This window comes from Dasypus novemcinctus, chromosome 27, assembly GCF_030445035.2.
Source record: "Dasypus novemcinctus isolate mDasNov1 chromosome 27, mDasNov1.1.hap2, whole genome shotgun sequence".
Classification (NCBI taxonomy): domain Eukaryota; kingdom Metazoa; phylum Chordata; class Mammalia; order Cingulata; family Dasypodidae; genus Dasypus; species Dasypus novemcinctus.
This window is the reverse complement of record NC_080699.1, coordinates 39,755,820-39,783,731: the sequence shown is the minus strand read 5'-3', so window position 1 is coordinate 39,783,731 and position 27,912 is coordinate 39,755,820. Positions and strand designations below refer to the sequence as shown.

Sequence of the window (27,912 nt, the reverse complement as noted above, 5' to 3'; positions counted from 1 at the left end):
ACCATATATCGGATAGGAGACTTATAACCTGCATATATAAAGATTTCCTATATCTTGACAATAAAAAGGTAAACAACCCATTTAAAAAATGGGATAAAGATTTAAAGAGACACTTCTCCAAAGAAGAAATACAAATGGCTAAAAAGCACATGAAAAAATGCTCCAAATCTCTAGCTATCAGGGAAATGCAAATCAAAACTACAATGAGATACCATCTTACTCCCAAAAGATTGGCAACTATGAAAAAAACAGAAGATTACAAATGCTGGAGAGGATGTGGAGGAATGGGAACACTCATCCACTGCTTGTGGGAATGCAGAAGGATCCAACCATTCTGAAGGACAGTTTGGCGGTTTCTCAAAAAACTAGCCATAGATTAGCCATATGACCTAGCAATTCCACTGCTGGGTATATATCCAATAGAACTGAAAACAAGGACATAAACCGATATATGCACAACAGTGTTCATAGCAGCATTGTTCACTATTACCAAAAGTTGCGATCAACCCAAATGCCCATCAACAGATGAATGGCTAAATAAAATGTGGTATATACATACAATGGAATACTACTCGGCTTTAAGAACAAATACACTACAAACACACGTGATAACACGGATGAATCTTGAGAACCTTATGTTGAGTGAAGCAACCCATGCATTGAAGGACAAATACTACATGACCTCAATGATATGAAATAAGTAAACCAAGCTGCCTCAGAGAACTAGAGACTGGATGATAGGCTTACAGGAACTTGGTGGGTAGAGGAAGGAGGTAAGCTGACACCTACATGGGTGAAATCTATGATAAGTTGGAGGTAAGTATTTGTACAAGGAAGGGATAAAATGGGGACATGGGGTTACCTTTGGGTGGGGCTTTGTGGGCTTGAGGGGGGCTAGGGATGGGAGGATGGGTAATATTGCCCAAGAAATTGGGGTGGGGTGAGGCAACATATGAACATAGGAGATTGTCAGGTATTTAGGTTGAGAGTATAATGCTGAGAAAACTTTTTCAAAAATATAATAAGGAAAGTTACCTGTGTAAAGATGCTTAAAGGGGATAATCTGACGCAGGACAGGCTCCTAGGGAATATGTGAATGCTCATTTTGCCACAGTGGGTTATATAATTGGATAGAGACCCATATAATGAGAGTGAAGGTATACCCACATCCTGGGGAGGACTGATGCCCTCAAATAGAGGGAATTGTATCTCTCGAGAGAAATGGTGGCTCCCAGTGCATTAGGGCAGTTGAGCATGTCAAGCCCTCAACACTGTTGCAAGTATCTCTGAACATGGCCATTCAAGCAATGAAGATTGATTGTCACTGTGGGCCCTAAGGGGAGGGGGAAAGAGGTATTGAATAGATGGAACCAATGTAACCGTGTGGGCAATAGAAGTGTTCTACAAGAGTATGCAAGGATGGATATAAGACATGTAAAATTACACCAAAAATATATAGGGGCTGATAGGCTAAAATGTAAATTATAATGTAAAACATAAGATAACTAAAAATTTAGAAAATTGTATAGTCTAAAATAAACCACAATGTAAACACAAATGTTACCTTGTTTGAAAGCTATTGTCTCAATATCTGTACATCAGTTTCAGTAAATATAGTATGAATATGTAAAAAGTTGATTGCTGTGGAAGGAAAAAGATTTTATGTTGGATATATGGGAGTACTGTATATTGTATATATGAATTACTGTGATCTAAAACTCTTGTGAAGATAAGCTTAATAATTAGAAAAAAGAAAAGAGAAAGATAGGACGTAGACACTGAGGAAAACACATAAGCAGTTGCCTTGCCCACTTGCATACAGGGCAACACTTTTTGCAGTGATGGAAGGCAAAACATCAAAAACAAAGCTTTTGCATTTTTTAATTCTTTGATACCCCAATTTATTTTTACTTAATTTTTCCAAATTAATATGTATTCTCTATCTAACCTTTAAATTCATCGCTATATTTCATTTTACTATTAATGGAACCTGGCAATATATTGGACTTCATTTTTCAGGAAGTTTTGGATCATAGAGAGGTTCAACAATGGCAGGGGAGGCATACTGGTGTGGGATGTTATTGACAGGGGACACATGGTTGTCAGGGAGTCTGACAGGGCATATATCCAGGGTACATAAAAATGTTTGGATATTTTCATAGTGGATACAATTAGAAACAACAATTGAGGGAGTGCTGATTTCCTAGCCAGAGGAGCTCTATCACAGTCCCTAAAGGAACAGAAACAATCCCCCAAGTGCAACGGCAAAGACCAAAAAAGAAGGAAGGTCCAACAATGAGCCCTTGATACTAATGACTATGCTTGTGAGCCTGTGCACCTGAAATAAGAACAAGGCCTAGAGCTGCAGGGTGCCTAAGAGTTACCTCCTGAGAGCCTCCGTGTTGCTCAAATGTGGCCTGTCTTGAAGCCAAACTCAGCATGTAAATGTGTTGCCTTCCCCCCAGCGTGGGACATGACTCCGGGCGATGAGCCTCCCTGGCGCCGAGGGATTACTACCAAGTACCAGCTGATGATGTAACTAGAAAATGACCTTGAATAAAAGAGTCAACTCAGATGAGAGGAATATCTCAGTCTACATATAATACCAGGAGTTAAAAATGCTTTTTGACATGAATCAAGGGGGAAATGGAAAGGACAAATGAGTTTCTATGGCTATGAGTCTCCAAAAAGAGCCAGGAGGTTATCAGAGGGGTTGCCCTTAGGCACACCTCAACAGAGTCCCAGAGACAGATAAAGTAGATACAACGCCGGGTATTGGTTCTTCTGAGGGCTACAGAGACCCACAGGTTCTATGCTCATGGCAGATGGAGTTCAGTGCCATGTCAGTTGGCCCTTCTTTGGAGTTTGTGTTTCTGTGTGATGGAGCTGGACTCAGATGTGATCTTTTTTCACAAGCCTCTCCTGTTATGTTTACCAGAACTGTAGTTGTTGTAGTAGTAGTTAATATATACCCAGGGTACCTGAATCTCATAAGATAGCCAGGCCCTGAGCCACAACAGACTTCAGCTCCTACACTCTGGTTTATTGGACTTACCCCACTCAGCTAACCTGGAGTTGAAGAAGGTCAACCGCCACACCAGGGAGCCAAGAGTGCCTACAACTGAAAGCAAGAGGATTGCATCCAGCATACATGTGGAATCTAAGCCCCCTCTTGATATAGATGTGGAGTGGACACAACCATTCCAAGGTCCACAGGATGGAAGAATAGAATATGGATTAGAGTGGACTTACTGATATTCTATTCATGAACTGTTGTGATTAGTAATGGAAGAAAATGTGGCATTGGTGTGGATAAAGTAGCCATGGTGGCTGCTGGGGGTGGGGAATGGGAGGAAAAGCTGAGATGTGGAGGCATTTTTGGGACTTGGAGTTGTCCTGGGTGATGCTGCAGGGACATTTACTGGACATTGTATGTCCTCCCATGGCCCACTGGGTGGAACGTGGGAGAGTGTGGGCTATGATGTGGACCATTGACCATGAGGTGCAGCAGTGCTCAAAGATGTATTCACCAAATGCAATGAATGTCTCATGCTGATGGAGGAGATTGTTGCTATGGGGGGAGGAGTGGGTAAGGGGGGTGGGGGGGGTATATGGGGACCTCATATTTTTTTAATGTAATATTTTAAAAATGACTAAAGACAAAAAAAAAAAAAAAAAAAAAGAGTTGGCCATAACTGTGAGGGTTGATTTCTGAGCTCTCAGTTTAATTCCATTGGCCTATATGTCTGTCCTTGTGCCAATACCATGCTGTTTTGATTATTGTGGCTTTGCAATAAGTTTTAAGATGGGGAAGTATGGGTCCTCCAACTTTATTCTTTTTCAAGATGGCTTGGACAACCCAGGACCCCTTATCCTTCCATAGAAATTTTTTTTTCATATAATAAACTTTACTTTTAAAGAAATTTTAGATTATAAAAAAGTTACATCGAAAGTGTAGGGGATTCCCATATGCCTAATTCCTTCCTCCTCCCTCATTTTCCCCTATTAATAACATCTTACATTAGCATGGTACATTTGTTACAATTGATGAACAATATTGAGGCACTGCTACTAATCAAGGTCTATAGTTCACATTACGGTTTACACTTTGCATCCTACAGTTTTATAGGTTTTGACAAAGTGTATAATGGCCTGCATCTATCATCATAATATCATGCAGAACAATTCCAATGTCCTAAAAATGCCCTGTGTTTCACCTATCCTTCCCTTCCCTTCTCCTCAGAACTTCTGGTAACCACTACATTTAAATCATTGTTACAAGTTCTTCTATTACAATAATAATAAGTCTATTTTTGGTCCCCTCTTGTGTTTGTTCATTCCTCAGTCTCAAGGATTTTAGGATGATGACACCCATTCTGCTTCAGAATGAGAGGGGGCTTAGATATGGGGCAGATGGAAGAAACTGTTTTGCTTGTAGTTGTGGATACTCTTTGTGATGGGAGTTGTCCATCATCATCACTTTTTAGTTGTCCTGGGCAAGTCTGATAAACTGGAGAGCAGGTGTTGGTGGCAACTCTGCTGAGATTCAGGACTCTACTAAACTTCAAATGAACAGACTGAAGATTTAAGTCTCTGGGAGATATATATATATGTATTTATAAAATGCTAATTATAGGTTCAAATAAAAGAGGTAGAAGAATCATGTGTAGGCAAATTATAAATAAGTCTAATTCTGTTACATTGGGGAAATAAGGTTTCACATATTTCATGATAAGGCCCACCAATGGAGTGCTAATTTCATGGTGCTGTGTGCCTTGCCTACAGCATCTGGGTATCTCCAGAGGCCTCTGGAGCACCCCTGTTTGATGCTTTGTCCATTAAATTTGATGATTGGCTTTTCCACTTCTGCAAAGAAGGTTGTAGGATTCTTTACTGGTATTGCCTTGAATCTATAATTGCTTTGAGTAGACATCTTAGTAATATTTAGTCTTCCAATCCATGAACATGGACTGTCCTTCCATTTATTTAGGTCTTCTTTGATTTCTTTGTTTTCTAGTTTTCTGTATATAAGTCCTTTCCATTCTTGTTTAGATTTATTCCTAGATATTTGATTCTTTCAGTTGCTCTTTTAAATGGAATATTTTTTTGGATTTCTTCAGATTATTCATTACTAGTATATAGAAACTGCATTGATTTTTACATCTTGATCTTCTATCCTGCTAGTTTGCTGAATTCATTAATTTCAGTAGCTTTGCTGTAGATTTTTTTTTCTTTTTTAAAAAGATTTATTTCATTTTTTTTCTCTCCCTTTCCCCCCATTGTCTGCTCTCTGTGTCCATTCACTGTGTTCTTCTGCATCTGCTTGCATTATCTGGTGGCCCTAGGAAACTACATCTCTTTTTTGTTGCGTCATCTTGCTGTGTCAGCTCTCTGTGTGTGTGGCACCACTCCTGGGTGGGCTGTTTTTTCACCTGGGACTCTTCTTGCAGGGTGTGCTCATTGCATGTGGGGCACCCCTATGCGGTGGCGCCCCTGCATGACATGGCACTCCTTGCATGCAGCAGCACTGCACGGGTCAGCTTACCACATGGGTCAGGAGGCCCTGGGGATCAAACTCTGGACCCACCATATGGTAGACGGATGCTCTATCAGTTGGGCCACATCTGCTTCCCTCTAATATTCTTATTTGAAGACATTTCTTCTGCAAATCCAATGATTACAATGATCATCTTTATTTAAAGGATATTCCATCTTTAGCTTTCAGAGTTCAGCACAATGGGGCAGAAGATCATCTAGCTTTTTATCATCTTCTTTTTCTCTTGGGTCTTTTAAAACAAAATCAACTATGATTTCATCCAACAATACAAGTATGCTCTAGTAAGGACCTTCAGATGTTTTGGGACTAAGTTCAATACATGTTCTAGCCAAGAATCTTCCATTGGGGCTACATGGTCCATATCAATTCCATGGTGAATATACTAGTAATACCTCAAGATGTCTTTATTGCAGAAGTGGTCATACTTGAAATGAGCTTTCATCAGGGGCAGCTGAGTCTTGTTGCCATAGACAATTGTGGCAAAATTCTTACTGGTACCTTTGATTTTTCTTTGCTGGCTTATTTATCCCAAGTCTGTTGCCTTGAGCTGGAGCAAGATGGCTACTGTCATCTGCAAGGGTCCAGCCTTCCTCTTCCTCTTAAGGCTCTATGGTCTCAGCTTCTTCCAATATCAGCTGTACTCTGGGGTAAATCTCATCTCCTTCCTAGGGCTCATTCCTCTCCAGGCTCAGCTGCCCTGTTCTCTCCACAAGGTCAGCTATAGACTATGAGGCTCGCTCTCTTCCTGGGGCCTCTGCCGTGTCTATGCAGCCATCTCTATTCCTCTGTGTTCTTCTCCTGCATGTTTACTTTCCATGGCTCCAGTTCCTTGTGGATTTTTAAGGATTTTCTGCACATAGAATCATGTCATCTGCAAATGAGGAAAGTTTCAATTCTTCCTAATTAGGATTTTATTTCTTTTTCTTGCCTAATTGCTCTGACTAGAATTTCCCAATACAATGTTGAATAAGAGCAGTGGCAGCTGGCATCCTTGCCTTATTTCTGGTCTTAAAGGGAAAGCATTCAGTCTTTCACCGTTGAGTATGATGCTAGCTGTGAGGTTTTGTGTGTGTGTGTGTTTTAATATCCCCTCCTGCCTCTTGTGGCTTTTTGCTTGCTGTCTGCTCTCTGTGTCCATTTGCTGCGCATTCTTCGGTGTTTTTGCGTGACTCCCTTTTTTTGTTGTTGTTGCATCACGTTGTTGAGTCAGCCTTCTGCGGCGTCTGCGGGCCGGGCAGTGCTCAGCGGCACTTGTGGGTGAGCTTGCCTTCACAAGGAGGCCCCAGGATGTGAACCCAGGGCCCCCAATGTGGTAGACGGGAGCCCAACTGATTGAGCAACAGCCACTTCCCTGTGTGTTTTAATACACATGTCCTTGATGATTTTGGGGTAGTTTCCTTCTATTCCTAGTTCTAGACATGATTTTATCAAGAAGGGGTGGTTGATTTGCCAAATGTCTTTTCTGTGTCAAGTGAAATGAGTATGCAGTCTTTTTCCTTCATTCTATTAATGTGGAGTGCTGCATTAATTAGTTTTCTTATGGTGAACTACCCTTTCATACCTTAGATAAATCTCACTTGATCATGATATATAATTCTGTTAGATTTGGTTCGTCAAGATTTCGTGGAGGATTTCTGCATCTACGTTCATAGGGATATTGGTTTGTAGTTTTCTTTTCTTGTGGTGGCTTTCTTGGCCTTGGTATGAAGGTGATTCTGGCCTCACAGAATGAGTTAGGTAGTGTTCCCTTCTCTTTAATTTCTGGAAGACTTTGAGCAGGGTAGGTGTTAATTCTTCCTGGAATGTTTTGTAAAATTCACCAGTGAAGCCATCTGTTCCTGGGCTTTCCTTTGTTGGGAGATCTTTGATAACTGGTTCAGTCTCTTTATCTAGGTATTAGTTTGTTGAAAAACAAACAACCTTTTGTCAGGTAATATGGGTGGGGTTTCAGGCAGTAGAAATAGCACGTACAAAGTTTAAGAAGCAGCTGTAGCAAATTATAGATGTGGTTGGAGTTGACCTATATAATATTTCTCGCCTTCTTTAACAAGAATGACCATGTATCATTCTCTTCCAAAGTTAGAATGCACTTAACTGTGAAATCTTCTTAGACTGGGACTGAGTAAATGGGGGTACTTACGAAGTCAAATCAACCAGTTGTGATGGCCCTATATGCCCAGGAGTCTCTGGGAAAGGACATGAACTAATGCACACATGGTTGCGAGAAAAGGTAAGCTGGGGAAGACTAAGGTCAAATGTCATAGAATCTCGTGCATTCTAGATCCTAAAGTTTCCAGAAAGAAAATGGATTCCTAAACTTTCCTTGAAGGGAGACTATTGTCACATAATAGAAAGAACCTGAACTATGGAGTGTGTCAGACCTAAGTTCAAACCCTAGTTTGGTAAACTGTGGTTTACCAAAGTAGCAGTGGTAACTGCTACTGCTCAGACAAGTTCTCTAGCCTCTCTGTCTTAGTTTTCCTATATTCCAGGACAAATACCACACACCGATTGGCTTAACAACAGGAATTTATTATCTTCCAGTTCAGGAGGCTAGAAGTCCAAAATCAAGGCCTCAGCAAGGCTCTGCTTTCTCTTGGGAGTCTGTGGCCTTCGGGTGCTGGCTTCTCACGATCCCTGGGGTTCCCTGGCTCGCATTTCTGACTCCTGTTAAGTGGCCATCTCTCTCCTCTTGTATCTGTTCTATCTGGATCCTCTCTGTGGCTTTCTCTGACTTAGTGCATCCAGATTTCTTCTGCTTATAAAGGACTCTGTAATACGGATTAAGGCTCACCCTGATTCATAACATCTTCAAAAGGTCGAATTTGCAAATGCGTTTCACTCCCACAAAAGATTAGGAACATGTGTTTTGTTGGAGTACACAATTCAATCTACCACTCTCTCTGAATCTCAATGCCCCTCCCTCTAAAACAGGGACATTAATGACCTCAGGGGGATTTTGTCAGGATTAACTGAAAATGGAAAATATCTAGCTGCTAACTAGGATGTGTTCAATAAATATCAGTTCCCTTTTCTTCTCTGGTGCTCTTATACCTATTCCCACAATTAAAGTGGGAGAAACCCAGCCTTCTCTCCTAGGAGAAGTCTAATGATTAAATTAAGGCTGTTCTTTGCTTTTGAATAGGTGACTCCAGGGGGGAAGTCATCACTGTTGAACTTCTGCATAATCCTGGAAAGGGCAGTGTCCGAGTCCACCTTTGAACAGGAATGGGTACGTGCCAGGTTGGGGGTGGAGCTCACAGCGTAGCATTTTACTGCAGGACGTGGTCTTTACACTGTCTGGATGTGTCCCTGACAACAGGAACTACTCAGGTGCTTTCTGCCCTGTTTTCTTTGGAATACAGCCAATCCTGCATGACTCAGCAATCTGTTACTCTGCAAAAAACCAGTTCTGTACCCTTCCTTCTTCTCCTAGGAGCTTATTCGTAATAGGAGGCAGGAGAAGCACAAGACACAGTGTTGAAAGTCCTCATTGCCCAGAGGCTGATGTGACAGTGGCCACAGTCATGAGTTTCAACTGAGGCCGAGTCCTGTTTTAACAGGAGCATGAGGGTCTCTAAGTAACTCGGGAGTCCATTGCTCTGCTCAAAGTTGGACGTCACGGCTGTTATTGTCATTTACTCCAGAAGTGGTTGCTTGGAACAACATGGTCAGAAGGATTAAGATGAGAAGAGGAGTCTGAACCTCGCTCTGTCATGTCTTCATGACAATAAGGAGAAAAACTACCATGACGAAGAGCTCCTTTACCATCAAGCTCAATTTGGTTCCTAGAGACAAGCTCAGTCCTGCTGTTATTTTTCTCATGTGAGCATATTATATACAAGACTATGCTAGGTACTGAGGAAATAATCCAATGAATAAGAGATGATTCATAACCTCAAGTCACTTTTAATTTAGCAGGAGAGCTGCACATGTGTGAAAGACTGTATGTCATGAGACACTGATAGCAATCCTTGGGGATAAAGGATGGAAAATGAATAACTCTCACCAGAGGAGCTAAGAAGACGTGACAGAGTGGGTGGCATTTAAGGTTGGCCTTTTTTAATTGCTTTTTAATTAATTAATTAGTTAATTAATTATTTCTATCCCCTTCCGCCCCCTCTCCACCCAGGTTGTCTGTTCTCTGTGTCTATTTGCTGCGTCTTCTTCTTTGTCTGCTTCTGTTGTTGTCAGCAGCACGGGAATCTGTGTTTCTTTTTGTTTCGTCATCTTGCTACTTCAAGTCTCCCTGTGTGCAGTGCCATTCCTAGGCAGGCTGCACTTTCTTTCATGCTGGGCGGCTCTCCTTACGGGATGCACTCCTTGCTTGTGGGGCTCCCCTACGCGGAGGACACCCCTGCATGGCAGGGCACTCCTTGGTGCGCATCAGCACTGCGCATGGGCCAGCTCCACACTGGCCAAGGCGGCCTGGGGTGTGAACCGCGGACCTCCCATGTGGTAGGCAGACGCCCTAACCACTGGGCCAAGTCCACCGCCTCTGCTTTTTTTGAACTGTCTTGATAATTTGGCATGCTTACTGGAATCTTGAACTAAAGACTCAATGATGTCTAGGCAAAATTCCATTCTATCTCAATATCTAATAGAGAAGAACGGCCTCTGAATCAGAAAACCTGGGTTCTAGTTCAAGTTCTGCTATGACTTTACTCTGATCTTGAGTAAGACATGTACTGTGCTTTTGAGCTATGTACACCAGATAAACATGTTCTTAACTAATCCATTCCTATGGGTGTGAACCCTCATAAAGAAGATCTCATTTGGGTCACACCTTACCTGCCTAGATTCCAGGACAAAATTGGCGTGGCCCAAATGAGTCAGGATGGGCCTTAAGCTGATTACTGGAGGCCTTGGAGAGGTCAGAGAGAGGAAGACACAGGGAGCAGCCAGGCGAGAGCACTGTGTGCACCTGCCACGTGAAAGAAACGTCAAGGACCAAGCAGCCAGCCCCAGCGTGCCACAGTCTTCTGGGCTAAAGCATCACCTTGATTTTGGACTTCTCCTGGCCTCAAAACCATGAGCCAATAAATTCCTGTTGTTTAAGCCAATCCATTGCATGGTGTTTCCTTGAACAGCCAAGAAACTAAAACACATACCCTTTCAGGATCCTAATGTCCTCATTTGTTAAACAGAGAGTTTGGAAGAGGTAAACTCAATCATCTCTCCTAGTTCTGAAATCCCTTTCTGTTTTTACTCCTAAATAATGCATCACAAAATGAAATGCAGGAATTAAAGCAAAGTTCAATCATAGTAAGAGAAGTGTGGCTATAAGGTTATAAATATAAGAAGAAGCAAGTTATCAATGGCCACTTCAGTATACATTCGAGTAAAAGGGGCACCTCTGGACTTGAAAGTCTCTTTCATTATTTTTCAAGCAACATGGGAAAAAACTTATATAATACAATATATTTTTCAGTGACTAAGCCTACCCCAAGCCAAATACCAGCCAAGCCAAAGAATGTCTTGAGTTCAGAATTAAGGAGACTCAAGGGCATTAATAATCGACCAGAATGAAAGATCTCTCCAGAGTCAGGGAGGCAAATTTCCAGGACGCCAGGCCACTAAGAACATTTCTCTAAGGCCCAGGCTTTCTGCTGGATCCATTTCTTAGGAAAAGTGCTCAGATGTTCAAATTCTTCCCTCTCCCTCCCCACCCCCCCACCATTATTGATGCAAGATGGATCTCGGCCTCCCAGTTCATACCATAATCCTTTCTGTCATGCACAAGCGCCAGCTCCTGTTTCCCATAGACTAATTTTTTTAATGCCCTCAGTCCTGAGTTTATACAATGCTGGGCAAACCTTTCCTGATTCATTACAAAATTGAGACCATGAGGCAAGTGTCAAGTTGATTTATTTTCCTTTTACCAATCAGATTCACTTTTCCTCTTACAGGCCAGCATTCCATCTGTTTTTTTGTTTTTGTTTTTTTAATCAATATTTTTGTTAGTTTTTTGTTTTGAAAATGAAATTTGTTGTCTTTTTTTAAGGATACATAGATCACACAAAATATTACCTTAAAAATTAATCAATTTTATTGATACATGTTAATAAAGCATACAATCCATCTAAAGTGTATAATCAGTGGTATGTGTGTAATCATATAGTCCACCTGTGTTTTTTTTTTCCTCCTATGTTTTTTTTCATCATATCCTTTGAGATATCCTTAGTTCCGTCAATCACAAACCCCTACCACCCTTTACTACCTTTTGTCCTTTAGATTCTAAACAGGCTCAAGATTTTTTCATACAAAACAATAAAAGAGAAAAAATACGCATTGACCGTGCATCTTTTAAGGACTACCCCGAGCCTTTCTTCCTATTTAATATTTCAAACAGAAAAGTAATATATTGAATATATATAAAAGTATGCAGAGTAATTTAACAACTGTGTTCCAGTACCCAGCTTAAGAAATAGAACACTATTGACATCCTTGGAGCTTTCTGTTTATCCCTTCCTGAGGGCTTTCCCCTAAAAGAAGCCGTCATCCGGAATTACGTGCTTATCATTTCCTTGCTTGTGTCTAACTGCATATATTATATATCGCCAAATAACATATCATTCAGTTTTGCAAGATTTTAAACTTCATATATATTATTAGACCACATGGCTCTTTTCCTCTCTCTGTCCCCTAGTCAGCAGCTAATGAACACCTTTGATATTAGATTTACAGATAATTCAAAACAATTAAAATTTATTTGAAAAGTCATTAAAATGAGTGCACTCATTACCACTTAAATGAAGCTTTTTTTGTTATAGAAAGGAATTTTGTTGGTCTTGTGTACTTCATTCAGACACTGTCAAAATCAACTAAGGTGGGAAGCGGGTGCAGCTCAGTGCTTCCCATGTATGAGGTACCAGGTTCAATCCATAGGACCTCCTTAAAAAAAAAAAAGTAAAAAATTTTTAAAAATTAAAATCAGCCCAGGTGCTTGAAAAAACTTGGAAAGGCACTTGTCTCCACTTATTCCTCCCTTTTCACCATTACTCTGCATTTGTTCTTGTAAAAGACTTCCACGTGGTTAAATCCAATGGCTGTGTTAGAAGCCTCACCTTAACATATCTCTCTTCTGCTCTTGCTGTTACTCTGAAGTTGACATTGCCAGCTAGTCACTTAGACACTTGTCTAAAATCATCTGCTTCCTTTGGTTTTCATGATAATAGTCTCTCCTGGCTCTTTTCATCTTCTGTGATGGTCCCTCTTCATCTCCTTCAAGGGGGCCTTTTCCTTTGCTTGTCTATTAAAAAGTAGCCATCTCTGGCCCATGCTTCTTCTTTGTATTTTCTTGCAAGAACTCATACACTCCCATAAGTTTAACACTTGCATGCTGACGACTCCCATAACTTTATAGCCCTGACCTCTTCCCTAAGCTTCAGACTCATATATCCAATTATCTGCAAATAGACAAACACACACAGTAAACACATGCATGTTTTAATTTTTATTTAAGATTTAAAAAAAAATTTTTTTTAATTTCTCTCCCCTTCCCCGCCCTCCCACCCCCCAGATGTATGCTGTGTCCATTCGCTGTGTGTTCCTCTGTGTCCGCCTGTACTCTTGTCAGTTGCATGGGAATCTGTGTCTCTCTTTGTTGCATCATCTTGCTGCATCAACTCTCCATGTGTGCGGCGCCATTCCTGGGCAGGCTGCACTGTTTTCACACTGGGCGGCTCTCCTTACGGGGCACACTCCTTGTACGTGGGGCTCCTCTACGCGGGGGACACCGCTGCGTGGCACAGCACTCCTTGCGCGCATCAGCACTGTGTGTGGGCCAGCTCACGACATGAGTCAGGAGGCCCGGGGTTTGAACCTTGGACCTCCCATGTGGTAGGCGGACGCTCTATCCATTGGGCCAAATCCACTTCCCTGGATGTTTTTTAGATACCCCAAGTCAACGTGTCCAAAACTGAATTTACCATCTCTCCCCTCCCCTCACAACTGGCTTCTCTTTCTATATCTCAAACTCAGGTAAAGACTCAATATCTAGTCACTCATAAAGCCAGAATCCCGGAAGTCATCCTAGACTCCTCTTCCCTCCCCATTCCTTGCAGTGTTCCAGCTCCCCAAGAAATGCAAAAGTCCTGCTGACTTTGCTGCCCCTGGTTTTCTGGTGTTCTCCCATCCTTTCCAAGTTCAATAGCCAGTGACTCACTTAGGCTGCACTGGACTACTGCAATGCTTCTAGCCACATCTGCCATAAATTCTACTTCCACCTGCCGCCTGAATCATTTACCTAAAACCCATAGCCTAGCCATGGTTTGACTTACAATAAGAGTTCCTGTTCTAGACTGAACTGAGGCCACCTAGACTCTCCTAAATATATTTATTGGTAAAGGTGCTTTTTCGTATAATTTTTAGATCAAGATGAGTCTTTAAAAGGTCACCTAGTATGATGCCTCTCAGACTTGTGTACGGGGATAACAGCTCCCCCTCAAAAAATAGCTGAGACCACAGGGCTAACATGGTACATCGTGCTGGACCATCAATTTCATTCAAAGATGTTGGAAAAACAATTTTCATGTCAAAACAGAGAAGTAATTTAGGGAAACATACTTTTTTTTTTTTTTGGCATTGAAAGAAACTTCCACTTATACCAGGCCATTCTTAGCCAAGCTTCTAGGCCCTTGGGAGTATAAGGTTTTTGTTAGTGGTAATGTTTAAAAGCACTTATCATTATTTTACACTGTGTTTTAGTTCTTATTCTAGAGCCTCACATATAAAAATAAACAGCCTCCATGGAGACCAAAGCATAGGAACTATCTCAGGGACAGCCAGCAGAGAGACTTTCATTGTAGGACTGGGTTAAGACTGAAAGGTGTCTGCCTGATAGGCAGGTAAGTATTTTGGAATAAGCACAAGACAGTGTTTTGTATAAAACATACCAGACAGTAGATAAAAATATGGGGGAGGAGGCAGAAGGATAACATTAGAACAGATCAGAGAAGGTCTGCATCGAAGTGGGGGCTCGATCAAAGAAAGGAAGTGAAGGGCAGTATAAGCAAGGCATGGCACCCAGGACAAGAAAAGATCCAAGTAGAACTGTGGATAAAGATAGGACTAGGTACAGTGGTTAATTGTGAAGAAGAGGGGAGGGATGATAAGAAAATTGGCAGCTCTGGGACAGCAGAATAGGACATGCAAGGTGAACATGCAAAGTAATGACCAGGGAATTAATTACATCTTCAATAAAGTGATGTGATGGTTAGGCTAATGTGTCAACTCAGCCAAGTAATGGTGCCCAGCTGTCTGGTCAAGGAAGCACTGGGCTAACTGTAATACAAGGACATTTCATGGACTTTAATCATCAGTGAGTTGATTGTGTAGATGGCTGGTTACACCTAGAATAAACTGAGGAGATTGCCATCAGCAATGTGTGACGGCTCGTCCAATCAGCTGAAGGCCTTAAAGGAGATGTGATTTCAAGCATTCAGAGCGAGAATCCCCATCTCTACCTCGAACAGCCAGTGTCTCCATGGGAATTCAACAAGGACCCTCATCTGAATCCCTGGCTGGCATTCTGCTCTGCCCTATGGAATTTGAACTTGTGCATCCCCATGGTCATGTGAGGGAATTTTATAAAATCTCATACTATTTACAGATATCTCCTGTCAGTTCTGTTTCCCTAGGGAACCCTGACTGATTCATGGTATTTCACTCTGGGAAATGCAACCTAGAGCCGTAGTCATTTGGGATCTTCCAAGTCTGTTTTCTTTGAGCCGTTCCACACCACCAAATTTGAGAATGAGTTAGGATCATCTAAGACCAAATAATGTAAAATGATAGAAGAGGAAATAGCAAGGGCACAAGTTAGAAGAGCTTCTTTGAAATGTATAATGAAATCAATTTAATTCAATGAACACTTATCAAGTGTCTGCTGTACGGAAGGCATTGTTCCAGGTGCTGGAGGAACGGAGCTAAGAAGACTGGGCCCCAGCCTACAAGTCTTTCTTTGGAGGGTGCCTGAGAAGGAAAAAAACAGCAGTAGAAATCCAGTGTCTGATGGTTAGATTTTCCAATTAAGAGGTCTTTGGAAGTCAAACCTGAACTTATTCCTGTAATACTTATTATCTGGTCCGTTAAGGTTATCTAAAACTACCACCATCAAAGGAAAAAAAAAGTCACAAATTTTATTATCAAGTTGTCATGCTGTGTAAGGGGAAAAAATGGCATGGATTTAGAGAATGACCTTCAAGGGCAGACATTCTCATCTAAATTCTATAACCAAGACATTCTTTAGAGGCATTAGGAAACTATTTCCCAAATATAACTCCTTAAAGAAAAACACTATACTAATTCTACTTTTCCATCTTAATTAAATTTTCTTCTAAGTTAGCTTTGTCTGATAAGACAAAAACCTACATAATACTGAGCTTCCCCATAGGCTCTAATTTACTCAGGATCAATAAGTACTTCATTTTAGGTGAGTAATGAATAATTTGCAAATGGTTTTTTTTTTCCCCATAGAGTAAATATTTTATTGGTTACCAAATTGTCAGTCACAAGGGATATAAGCATTCAACAAAAAGCAAAGGACTCTCCTTGCCGAGTTCACAATTTCACCTAATAACCAGCAGGTGCCTTTTAGCCTGCTTCTTCCGAGTGCTTCTCCCAACTCTAGTCCATAATCAGATGAGGATGGCTTTCTAGTATCACAGACCGTGCTCCGGCAACAAGCTGGCATCTTCAGACTTGTTACCACTGTTTGGAAACTCAAGGTAACCAGGTTGAGTATCCTGCCTTCCAACACCTGCTCTATGATCCCTGGGGGTCCTCACTCCCCTGAAAGACCAGTCACCCTGGAATCTTCCTTCTGCACAGCTAGGATGAAACGTATTTGTCCAGAACAAAGTGTTCCCTTCATTTCGTCCTCAGAATCACAAGAATTTGAATGGTCCCATTGACAATACTTGTAAGCATCCAGGTGTCAAGGTGTCCCTTCACTTTGACTTTACAACTTCTGTGCCCTTCATCTTTGGTCCTGATTCACTCAACTTTTCTGGCTTGTGATCCAAAGCACTGCAGAGATTTGTGCCAGGTGTGCCAGTGGGTTTTCCCAGTAAATATTCTACTGATCCTATATAATACTGTTTCTTGGCCCCAGCGAGGTACTTCTGAAAAGCCCCAATCTGGGAGCTTCTGGAAACATACCAATAAATGTCTCAGCCCACGCCTGAGAAATGGAAGATTCAATGGAAACTGTCTTTTCCCGAAATCGTTGCAGATAAGTTACAGCAAACAGAACAGCGACCGTCAAGGAAAACTGTCACTCTGGGCTCCTTTTTTTTTTTTTGCAAGGCAACAAAGGTGTTTATTTGGGGTCTTAGTTGCAATTTGGGGAGCAAGATTCAGGTGAAGTCTCACATTGGGTCCCGTCTTGTCACTTCCAGGCAAGGGTTCATCTATTTGACCTTGATAGGGCCAGTTAGCAGCTCTTTCTCTTCATTCTCCATAGTTTTGAAGTGGTAAAAATGTCCAAATCTAGGCATCATCAAGATGATACTTTCTTCCTCAAGATCAGGTGCTGGTGATCCTGGGTTCCTCTGTCACAGGTCGAGGCATATGGCAGCATCTGCTGGTTTCTCCCTTCTCTTCTGGGTTTCATTGCTCCCAGCTTCTTATTTCCATGGCTCTCTCTCTGGGCTCCTTTTTGACCACAGTAGCTATGGGGAAGCAGCTGCAGCTTCGATGAGAGCCAACAAATGGTTATTTCAAACCAATTATTTATATATGTGTTCAAAGAACATTCATTACCTTAGGAGCTCTGAGCTTTTTATTTATTATTATTTGTCTATTTATATATTTTTTTATGTATTAAAGAAGTTGTGGGTTTATAAAACAATCATGCATAGAATACAGGATTCCCATATTATTTTTTATTTTTGAACAGAAAAGACTGTCGTTTCCATGCAAGCCACCTGATCCTTGCCACTGCTGCATAGAAGAAAATGCACAGAGCAGCACCAGGTTCTTCAGGTGGGGGCAGGACAAAGAACCACACACAGATTGTGAATCTGGGATTACCACATATCCACCTCACAATAATCTCTGTAATTAAGCCAACTGCATAATAAATCCATTTAAGTTGTACTATTAGTGGTCTTTTCTCAAACAGGAATAAACTACTAGAGATGGGGTCTTTCTACTGAGAAACAGATTATACTAGAAAACTAGTTGGGACAGATAATGACAAGCTGTCAAAGAAGATGGGTCTGTATACACCACAATGTAAACTATGGACCTTGGTTAGTAGCAATGCTTCAATATTTATTTATCATTGTAACAGATGTACCACACAATTTTAAGATGGTATTAATTGGGGAAGATGTGGGAGGGGGAAGGGTATCTGGGAATCCTTCATACTTTTGATATAATTTTTCTATAATTTAAAACCTCTTTTAAATAAAGTTTATTATAAAAAAAAAAAAGAAGAAGACTGCTCTGCCTAATCACCTTACAAGGAATCTCACCAATCTCCCAGCCATACTCCCAGCTAAGCATCCAAACTGTGTTTCAGTATACCATTCCCAAACAGGAACATCTGAAGAAAGGTCCCAATATGAAAGGCAGAACCCAAAACATCAGGAAAAGGGACTTTGCCAAAAAACACAGTCATTGTAGGTAGCAAAAGGAAACCTTTAGAATACAGGTTTAATGTTTTCAGAGAAACGAGAAGATACTCCATCCATGAAATTAAAACAAGATGCTATGAAAAAGAACATTTAGAAAATCCTCCTTCCCTCCCCAAATGAAAAGTTTTAAATGGGGATTAAAAATATGGTGAAAGAAATTTAAATACATAATAGACAGGTTGTAAGATTTACCAGTACTAAGAGAAAGACATATTTTTAAAATAAGAGAGAAAAGATAAGAAAATTAGAGGACTGACACAAGAAATCCAGAAGGAAATTATATAACAGAAGAAAATCACCCAGAACTGAAGAATATGATTTTTAAATTGAAAAGCCCTATTAAATGCTTGGAAGAAATGACTGAAAAAAGGCGAATGCCAAAAAACCACCATCATGAAATTTCAGAATATGAGTAATTAAGAAAATAACACCCTACAAACTTCCAGGGGCTAAAATAAAATGCAAGAGCTCAGGAATCAGAATGCATCAAGTTCTCAACCACACCCTAAGAACTAGAAGAAAATGGAACAATGCTCTCAAAGTTCTGGGAGAACCGCATTTCCAACTTCATATCCTATACCCAGCCAAACTATCAATCATGGAAGAGAAATGGCATTTAAATGCACCAGGTCTCTAAAAGCTTACCTTCCTTCAGGTGACACCCAGATTGTGTGGGCTCTGAAGCTTTTATAATTTGGGGAGGCCTATGTAAACAATGGAAAATTACAAGTATAAAAACTGATTGTGAAAGTAAATACGTCTTTAGAATGAAATAAGAAATCACAACAAAGCAGACCACATGAGGTTTAGGCTCTTTCTTTTAGGCTCTCTTTAGAAAATTTACCCAGGATACTTCTTGAAATTCCAGGGTTTTCCTCTCAAATCAGGGCCATGTGCAGCAATTCACAACATTCACCGGGGCTTGTGAACTTCATCAGTCTCTGGATGAACCTGCTTCTGCTCTAGGCACCCTTTCTCAGAAAACTATTCTCCAGCAAAACCAAGGAAGAAGAAGACACGGAATCCAAGAAATGGGAATCCAGTGCAGGAAGACAGAGGGAGCATGTTCCAAAAGACGTTCTGGAACAATTGTCTCAGCCCTGGATGTCTCACCTCCAAACTTCTAGTTGTCTGAAAAAACTAAGTTCTTATTCATTTAAGCTAGTGTGGTAGGGTTTCTGTCATTTTTAGATGAAGGACATCTTGCAGCATCACATCCTTGTTCACACATCCATTTAACAAAATTTTTAAAAAAGTATTTTATTTATTCCCCCCCCGCCCAGTCCCAGTGTCTGTTCTCTGTGTCCATTCACTGTGTGTTCTTCTGTGACTGCTTCTATCCTTATCAGCGGCACCAGGAATCTGTGTCTCTTTTTGTTGCATCACCTTGTTGTGTCAGCTCTCCGTGTGGGCAGCGCCATTCTCGGGCAGGCTACACTTTCTTTCACGCTGGGCGGCTCTCCTTACGGGGTGCACTCCTTGCACGTGGGGCTCCCCTATGCGGGGACACCCCTGCGTGGCACGGCACTCCTTGTGCGCATCAGCACTGTGCATGGGCCAGCTCCACACGGGTCAAGGAGGCTCGGGGTTTGAACCGTGGACCTCCCATGTGGTAGACGGACGCCCTAACCACTGAGCTAAGTCTGCTGCTGCCCCCATTTAACAAATATTGATGGTTTTTTTTTTTGGTTTTTTTTTGCATGCCTGTGGCTGTACATCGTGCTGGGAAAAACACAGAGGACCAGATGAATAAGGCTTTTCTTCATGGAATGTGGAACTCAGAATAAAAGGAGCTTTTGAGTCCAGGATTCAGAGAGGCTACGGTTTGCTCTCAGACTCCAAAACAATAGAATAAAACAGTATCAGGCACTTCATTTATATATCTTGGAAATTCTCAAGGAACCTCATGCCAGAAAGAACAACTGTCTAAGCACCGGGAGCCTGAGGCTTTAGCAGTATTCTTCAACTTACTAGATTTGGGGGAGCCATGTGGTGTGCTCACTTTGAACATTTCCTGAACCTGGTTTTCTTCTTTTAAAAATGTTGGGCTTGATCATCTTCAGGTTACACCTAGCTCTAAAGTATTTTGTGATTACATTGCATGAAGATGGGCATGACATAAACCAAACATGAATGCTTCTGAATTTAGATTCTAAGAGTTCAAGTGAGAGAATAGGTATAAATGTTCAGGAAAAACAAGTCACAAACAACTCTCCACTTCCCCAAAACAATCACCACACAAAACCTGGCAGGAACTGGGATATTTGGGAAGGAGTTCTGGTTGAATCCTGCTTCTGCAACTTACTAGATGGGTAGGCCTGGGCAAGATGTGTAATGTTTCTTCATTTGTTTCTTCATTATAAAATATGGATGCTATTCTTAGCTCACAGGGCTGCTTCTGGAAAAATCACCTGGTATTCCAAGAGCCTCATTAGAATCTGCCTATCTGCAGGCTATTGATAATGACATCTAGTAGCTAAACCTGGAAAGGAAAATAAGTGCTGTGCCTGCATACCTTCGGTTTCTTCTGCATCACATACGGAAGCCTGATAGATCTTTTGACTTTCCTTTGTCCTCCAACAGCCTAAACTGTGGCCATTCTATTTTCCACAAGAGAACAAGCAAGAGAAACAAAAGCAGCTCAAATTCAAATCATTGCTTTTTGTTTCCAGCCCCAGTAAAGGTTTGAGGGTCTGACTGGTGAAAAAGAAAACCAAGAATTAAATTAACTTTGAGGATTACAGCACTTAACTATGGCTTCTAACTGTTCATATTCATTGTGTTCTAGTATTGTGGATAACCTAGTGCTTATCTTATCATCCATCCATAGAAGCACAGCTAGGAAACCTGCTTACCTGCACATCCATTGGTCCATGACAGAATAACTTCAGTTTTCTGACACACAATTATAACACATTTTGCAATATTGTGGACTTTGGCTGCGGGAGTGGCCCTCTATGTAGTAAAACTTCCCTTTTCCATTGTCAACAGGCATATATGCATTTGGAAAAACAGCCTTTGGATTACTGCCAACATAGGTCACATCTGCCCTTTAACCAATTGAACATGGAGGCCAGTGTCATCTTGAAGTGGTGGGGAGATAAGAAGCAGATGTCGGGAAGCGGCTGTGGCTCTATCGATTGGGCTCCCGTCTACCATATTTCCCATATGGGAAGCCCTGGGTTTGCATCCCAGGGGCTCCTTGTGCAGGCAAGTGGCCTGTGGAGAGCTGCTGCAGCAAGATGATGCAACAAAGGAAGACAAGCAAACACAGAAGAACACGCAGAGAATAGACACAGAGAGCAGACAGCAAAAACAGCCGCAAGGCAGCAGGAGGAAATAAATAAATAAATAAAAAGAAAGCAGATATCTTCTCTTTCTCTTGACTCCTTTTCTTCCCCCAGCCCTGACCAAATCCTGACTATCACCAAATACCATATGCTCGGCTGAGTCCAGAGCCATAGCAAGTAGCATATTGGGGAAGGTCCCAAGGGGAGGAATGGGCATTGAGTGGGAACGTCAAAGGCTTCGCCCTGGGCATACAAGCAGCACCAACTGGAAGAGTGAGGGGGGAAGCTGCAGAATATAAGGAAGAGTGCACAGCAGGGGCTTAAGGAAGTGGTGGGTGGCACTGTGTCCACCTTCTGTGGAAGAAGAGAAAGGAAATCAAAGTTCTTTAGAAAGGATATTCAATGCTTGGCTGCCATAGACCAGATCAAACAGCACACAACCAGCAACAACCGCCTCACCCTTTGCTTTTCTCAGGTACTCCCCTGCCTTGTAAAACCAAGAAGCCAGATTCCAAAAAACAAACAAACAAAAAAAAAACCTTCCTATCAACTCCATGCATTTCCAGGAACTCTAGGAACCAAGGGAAACCACATTGTGCCAAAGCCTCAGCCATGAAGAACGAAAGCCTGGAAAGAGGCGCAGGCGCACGCCTGGCCCTTCTTGCTGGGTTTGAGACAGCCCAGACGCCCGTTACTGGCTGTATCCCTCACCTGGCGCCTGCAGTCCCTGTCTTCTGAACACTAAGCCACACCGGTCCTGCAGGTGAGATGCTCTAGTTCTGGGAGCCTGGCCGCCTGAAGGGAGCAAGGGGCCGGCACTGGGAAACGTCGCCAGGGATATGGAGGAAATCGCAGAAGTCACGGAAAAGGTGAGACACAGTGAAAGAGAATGTGAAGGAAAAGAGCGATTTCCTAAGTTTTACAAGAGATGCTGCCCTAACATTGGAACTCCATCGACTTCATGCCCCAGTCTTTTCCTACAGCTGGGGAAACAGGTGGTGGATGCCTCCAGGTGGAGGGCCACCCCAGAGCTAAACGAGACGCGCTCTGCCTGCGCTACTCCCCTTTGCCCGTGGCCTCCGTTTCCACCCACCGGTGTGTGAGTGGACACACGTTCTGGAAGCCAAATAATGGCTCGGGAGGCCTATGAATCCCTGGCATTATTCGATTCCAGGCTTCCCGACTAAAAGGAAGTATCTGGTTCGGGTGCTGGAAACACGAGAATCACCGCCCGGGGCTGCCGCCTGGAGGAGGTCCCTAGAGAGCAGCCTTGGGGCTCGGGGCCGACGAGGGCGCACGGGGCACAGGTGGCAGGGGCCTCGCGGGCGGGGAGGAGACCCGGGGTTTGCCCCCGCGCAGCTCCGGAGCAGCCCGCACCTCGCTCGGACGCACGGGCGCCCGCGGCTCGACATGCCCAGCCCGGCTGTCCCGGCCGGGCCCCTCGCGGCCCAGGGCCCCACGCCCACCCGCTCCGCCCGTCTGACCTGCGGCGAGCGCCTCCGAGCAGCTCCTCTCTCCCCGGCGGCAACGGCGGGCAGGCGGCCGGGCAGGTGAGCGTCGGGGCTCCGGCTCCCGGCCCGCCCGGGCCCGCCCTGGCCCCAGGCTCCGCGCTTCCGGGCCCGCCCGCCCTCCGGGTCGCGGGGGAGTCCCCGCCGAGCCCGCGCGCCCGCCGCCCACCCGCGGGAGGCAGAGCGGGGCCGGGGGGTGGGCGCGTGGCCCCTCCAGGGGCGGCGGGGCCGCGGGTGGCTTTCCGCGGTGAAGCCCTCAGCTCATCCCACGCTCGGCCGCGGCGAGACGGTCAGGGCGCAGGCGAGCTGGCGGCCCGTGCGGTCCCCCGCGGCCTCATCTGTAAATTAGGGGTTGGCCCGGTGGGGAGTTTCCAGCCCTCGTTGTCCTTCCTTCCAGCACCGCCCCCCCCCCCCCAGACGTTAAGAACCAGGAGCTAAAGCCCCATCCCGCACGGCCCTAAGAACAGGTGTTTCTGATTCAGCAGCGTTTCCCCTTCTTCTGGAGAATCAGTGGAAGCCCCTTCTGAGAATCACGCCTAAACCTGAGCAGGCCTTTCCCTTGTAAAACAGAGTAAACGGGTCGACTTGGGTGCCTTGGCGAGAGGGGCGAACGGCCCGGAGGCAGGTGAGGGGCTCTTGGTCCTTGGCCAGCAGAGCCAGAGCTGGGAGAACATCTCTTTGACTTTGACGTTCCCATCAGCTCGGGAACGTGCTGGGTGAGCCGCCTCCTCCCAGCACTTGCCCGTACCTGAGGTTTCACTGGGTGCAGGCGGGAATCCTGGGTGCCTGATATTCTGGGAAGGGCTGCTTCCTGCCTGCCCCAGGTGGCAGTTCCAGTCAGGCTGCCTCTTCAGGAAGGCTTTTATTCCTCTAAGCCTGTGAGGAGGAAACAAGTTGTGACATCTTTTCATTTTCTTTTTCTTTTTCTTTTCTTTTTTTTGTTGTGGTATCTTAGTTGCATAATTAGGGGTGGGTACGGATACATTTTAGCACAGAAAAATTGTAACGAAGAAAATTATCTCTATTGCAAATTGTAATATCCATGTGCCAGGACAAACTGATTTTTTTTCATTATTTTTTTTCATTGACGTTTATCTTTCATACGTGAGCAATAAGTGTATAGTAAATGTTGTGAACTTACAAAACAAACATCCATGTCATCATACGAGGCAAAAACACTGGTTTTAAAAAAATAAGTTTGACCACCTTTAACTTGGCGTGCAAAAATATCCCAAATCAAATAATTTATATCAAGTTTTTAATAACAGATAAATTGCTAATACACCAACAACTGTAATCATAACATAACAATAACAGCTAACAGCTATTATAAAGCTACTTTAATATAACAGGAAAACAGATTAAAGTCTAGAAACAGGTTCAATATACTTACCTTAAGAAATATCAGCTCCTTTTTTAGCTAGTATGGGTCATGTGACTACATTCAGGTCATGTGAGTGAAAGTGATACAACTTCTGGGGGTTGTCACCAAGGAAGGTAGGAGGCTGGGTGCTTGGATGAGCATGGTTATGCAACAGACTCCATCCCACATCCCATATGTGTTAGTCAGCTAAAGGGGTGCTGATGCAAAGGACCAGACATCTGTTGGCTTTTATAAAGGGTATTTGTTTGGGTTAGAAGCTTACAGTTACCAGGCCATAAGGGTAAGTTACTTCCCTCATCAAAGTCATTGCCATGTGTTGGAGCAAGATGGCTGCCGACATCTGCATGGGTTCAGGCTTCCTGGGTTCCTCTCTTCCCAGGGCCCATTTCTCTCTGGGTTCAGCTTCTCTGTTTTTTCCACAAGGTCAATTGTAGACTATGAGATTCTCTTGGTTTTGCCTCTCTCTACAAGGCGGGCTGTAGACTCTCAGGTGACCAGCTCTGTTTCTCTCCCCCCAGGACTTGATTCTCCCTGGGCTCAGCTGCTCTGCTCCTCTGTGTGCTTACTTCCCAGGTTCCTGCTCCAAACTCACAGCATCGAGACTCCAACATCAAACCTCCAACTAACTCCTCTGCTCTGCACGTAGTTTTATCTGTGAGTCCTGCCCACCAGGGGGGTGGGGACTCAACACCCTACTGACGTGGCCCAATCAAAACCCTAATCCTAATTTAATCACCCCCAGGTACAGACCAGTTTATAAACATAACCCAATATCTATTTTTAGAATTCATAAACTGTATCAAACTGCTACACCATATTATGTGAAAGAGAAATAAAAGTACATCCCGTGAAGCCACAGTTATTTGAGGCTTTTGTTACATGCAGCCTAACTAATGCAGACATTTCCCGCAAGACCCCACTTCACACCATAATCAAATAAACAAATTCCAGGGTGTTAAAGAAAGCTCTAAATATACCATTTGCCTTGACCCAGTAATCACAGTTTGGGGACTTCACTGTACAGAATAGATAAAACTCTTAAAGATTCTTATTGCAGCATTGTTTATAATAACAAAAGTTTTATATATATATTATATATATATAATATACTATACCCTTTCTATAACATATTGTACAGCTATTTAAAAGAATGAATTCAGAGCAGGTGTAGCTCAGTGGTTGAATGCCTGCTTCGCATGTATGAGGTCCTGGGTTTAATCCCAGTATTGCCTTAAAAAAAAAGAATGAATTCAATTTGTATCTATTGTCTTGGAAAATAGTCATCATGTATTGTGATGCTACAGAGACTATGGGATTTTGTTTTTGCTTTCTGTTTGTTTTACAGTAATGAGTATACAAAATGTGCATGTAACATGTGCACATGTGTGTGTATGGTATAGGTATGAGCATCAAGGAAGGTAGGGAACGTTACTGTGGTTACATCAAGGGTAATAATGCTGGAGGGGGAGGGGAGCTGAACTTCTTTACAGAAGAGGGTTCCAGGTTCAAGTGCTGGCAAGGGAGGGAATCCAGGCTGGATGGTAGAAGAAGTCAATGGCTGGCCATCCCAGTCATGCCCTGAGGACCAACCAAGCCATGGGGACTGTAGTTTGTCTCATTCTCCTCCTTGTACTGAGGCCCTGCAAACATTGCACCTGGCCACTGCTTCTGAAGGAAGACCCCGTGATGGTTTGGACTTAAGGAGAACAGTACTGGATTCCTCTTACATAACACTTCAAATCCTCTCTGCCACCACTTCCTCCAGGGCAGCAGGCCTTGACAGGTTCCTAGATGTGCAATCAGAGAGCTTTCCTTTCTGCTGTGCTACAGATCTTTTTTTTAAGATACATAAATAACACATGTGCTACAAATCCTTCTTCTTCCTGCCCTGGCTTCTCCGAGGCTCAGCAGGTACAGAGCCCTGGCAGGGACCCACTAGGCACTCATGCGTGTGGACCTGAAAATTTGGGGTGGAATAACAGCCCATGGGCCACTCTTGATCAATGTGGGAACGGTAGCCAATGGATATTTCCCATTTGTTCCCATGGATAGATAGTTCTGAGATATATTTCAAAGCCTCCTCAGAAAAGCCCAGTGGGTACTGTTCAAATGCTGGTGAGCCCTGAATCCCAGAGACAACTCCTACTCTCCAGTTCTTCAGCTTGCCCTAGACAACCAACAAGATGAGGATGGTGGACAGGGTCCCAGCCCAAAATGCAGGGAGTATTTGCAGCTGCAGACAGGGTAATTCCTTACGTCTGCCCCATGTATCTGGTGTCCCCTCTCAAGTACCTTGGGATTGGGGAATGAGCAATCATGGGAGGAATGTGTGTGAGTATGGACAAAGTAGATTCGGTATTCCCGTGAATGCTATCCTGTATTGATGAGAGAGCTTTTATCATGGATGTAAAGACAGTGGCTTCAGAAAGAAGGGTGGGGACTGAATGGGTGGAACAGGGCACGTTTGGGGCAGTGAGATTCTCCTGTGTGATACTGCGATGATGGATGCATGACAGTAGGCATTTGTCATGGCCTATGGAATTGTACAGCATGAAGTGTGAACCATTATGTAAACTATAGACTTTGGTTAGTAGTAAGGCTTCAAAACTGGTCCATCCACTGCAACAAATGGACCATATTAATCTAAAAAGTCAATAATGGGGTAACGATATGTGTGGGTATGGGGTGTGGGAGTTATGTGGGAATTCCCTATACTTTTGGTGTAATTTTTCTGTAAATGTAAATCTAAAACTGCTGTAAAATAAAGTTGAAAAATATATTTAAAAGACAAAGAAGAGAAGAAAAAAGCCCGGAGAGGGAAAACATTCAATGGCCAACTTGTCCCTCCTTTTTGGTTAGACATGTACCTCTTTCATTCTTACACACTGAATCACCTTTCCAAATACATTATCCTGCATACAAGTCTTTGTCTCAGGCTCTCATCTGCAGGAACCGAGGAAAGACAGAAGTATGTCAAAGGACCCAGAGCGAACTTGAAGGGACATTCCGTCTACAGATGGACTATGTGAAAATCAAATAGAATGCCAACTCAAAAAACCTAATTCATAAAACACTAGCAATTAATTAATAATGACAGTCCAAAGAGAAAGGTAAATAAAACTAATTAGGTACTGTTGGAGGTGGCTAAGTCACCAAAGCACTAGTCTCAAATTGGTAGGTAAAGAGAAAACATTAAGCATTTATCTTGCCTTTCTGGAATGAATTGTGTGTCAGAGAAATTAGATAGTCTTAGAAGATGAGGAAGAGTTTATTTATAGAAGAATTCTGGCTAATAAATGCGTAATGAATGACAGAATTAGAAAACTCACTATTTGGAAATTACTAATAACTGATTTAAGGCAATCATCACTAGTAGAATCAATATAACAAAAGATGTGCAAGACTTCTCTACTGAAACCTATAAAACAATACTGAAAATAAAAGGTGACTATAACCGTATTGATGTATTGAAAGATTCAATGTTTATTGGTCCTCTCTAAATTGATCAATAGATTTAATGAAATCCTCA

The 27,912-nt window shown here is 42.8% G+C and overlaps 1 protein-coding gene, 1 non-coding gene and 1 pseudogene across 6 annotated transcripts in view; all 3 read right to left on the bottom strand.

The window, feature by feature from the left end:
• The window catches only part of TMEM45B (transmembrane protein 45B), a 72,394-nt gene that overhangs the window by 29,736 nt on the left and 14,746 nt on the right, over positions 1–27,912 (bottom strand). The window contains exon 1 of one of the 5 annotated variants that reach the window (XM_058289099.2): positions 23,748–23,853. The exons of 2 other annotated variants lie outside the window; for them this stretch is intronic. The gene's annotated coding sequence lies outside the window, so the exon portion shown is untranslated. Of the gene's footprint in view, positions 1–22,975; positions 23,093–23,747; positions 23,854–27,912 lie in introns of those variants that run through there. 2 more of the 5 variants (XM_004468805.4, XM_004468806.4) reach the window with 2 other exon arrangements.
• LOC111766657 (small nucleolar RNA SNORA16B/SNORA16A family) lies at positions 16,767–16,896 on the bottom strand. Its single transcript, XR_002798639.2, has one exon. It is a non-coding gene; the product is annotated as a small nucleolar RNA SNORA16B/SNORA16A family (small nucleolar RNA).
• Positions 17,188–17,269, bottom strand: LOC111766658 (small nucleolar RNA SNORA16B/SNORA16A family; annotated as a pseudogene).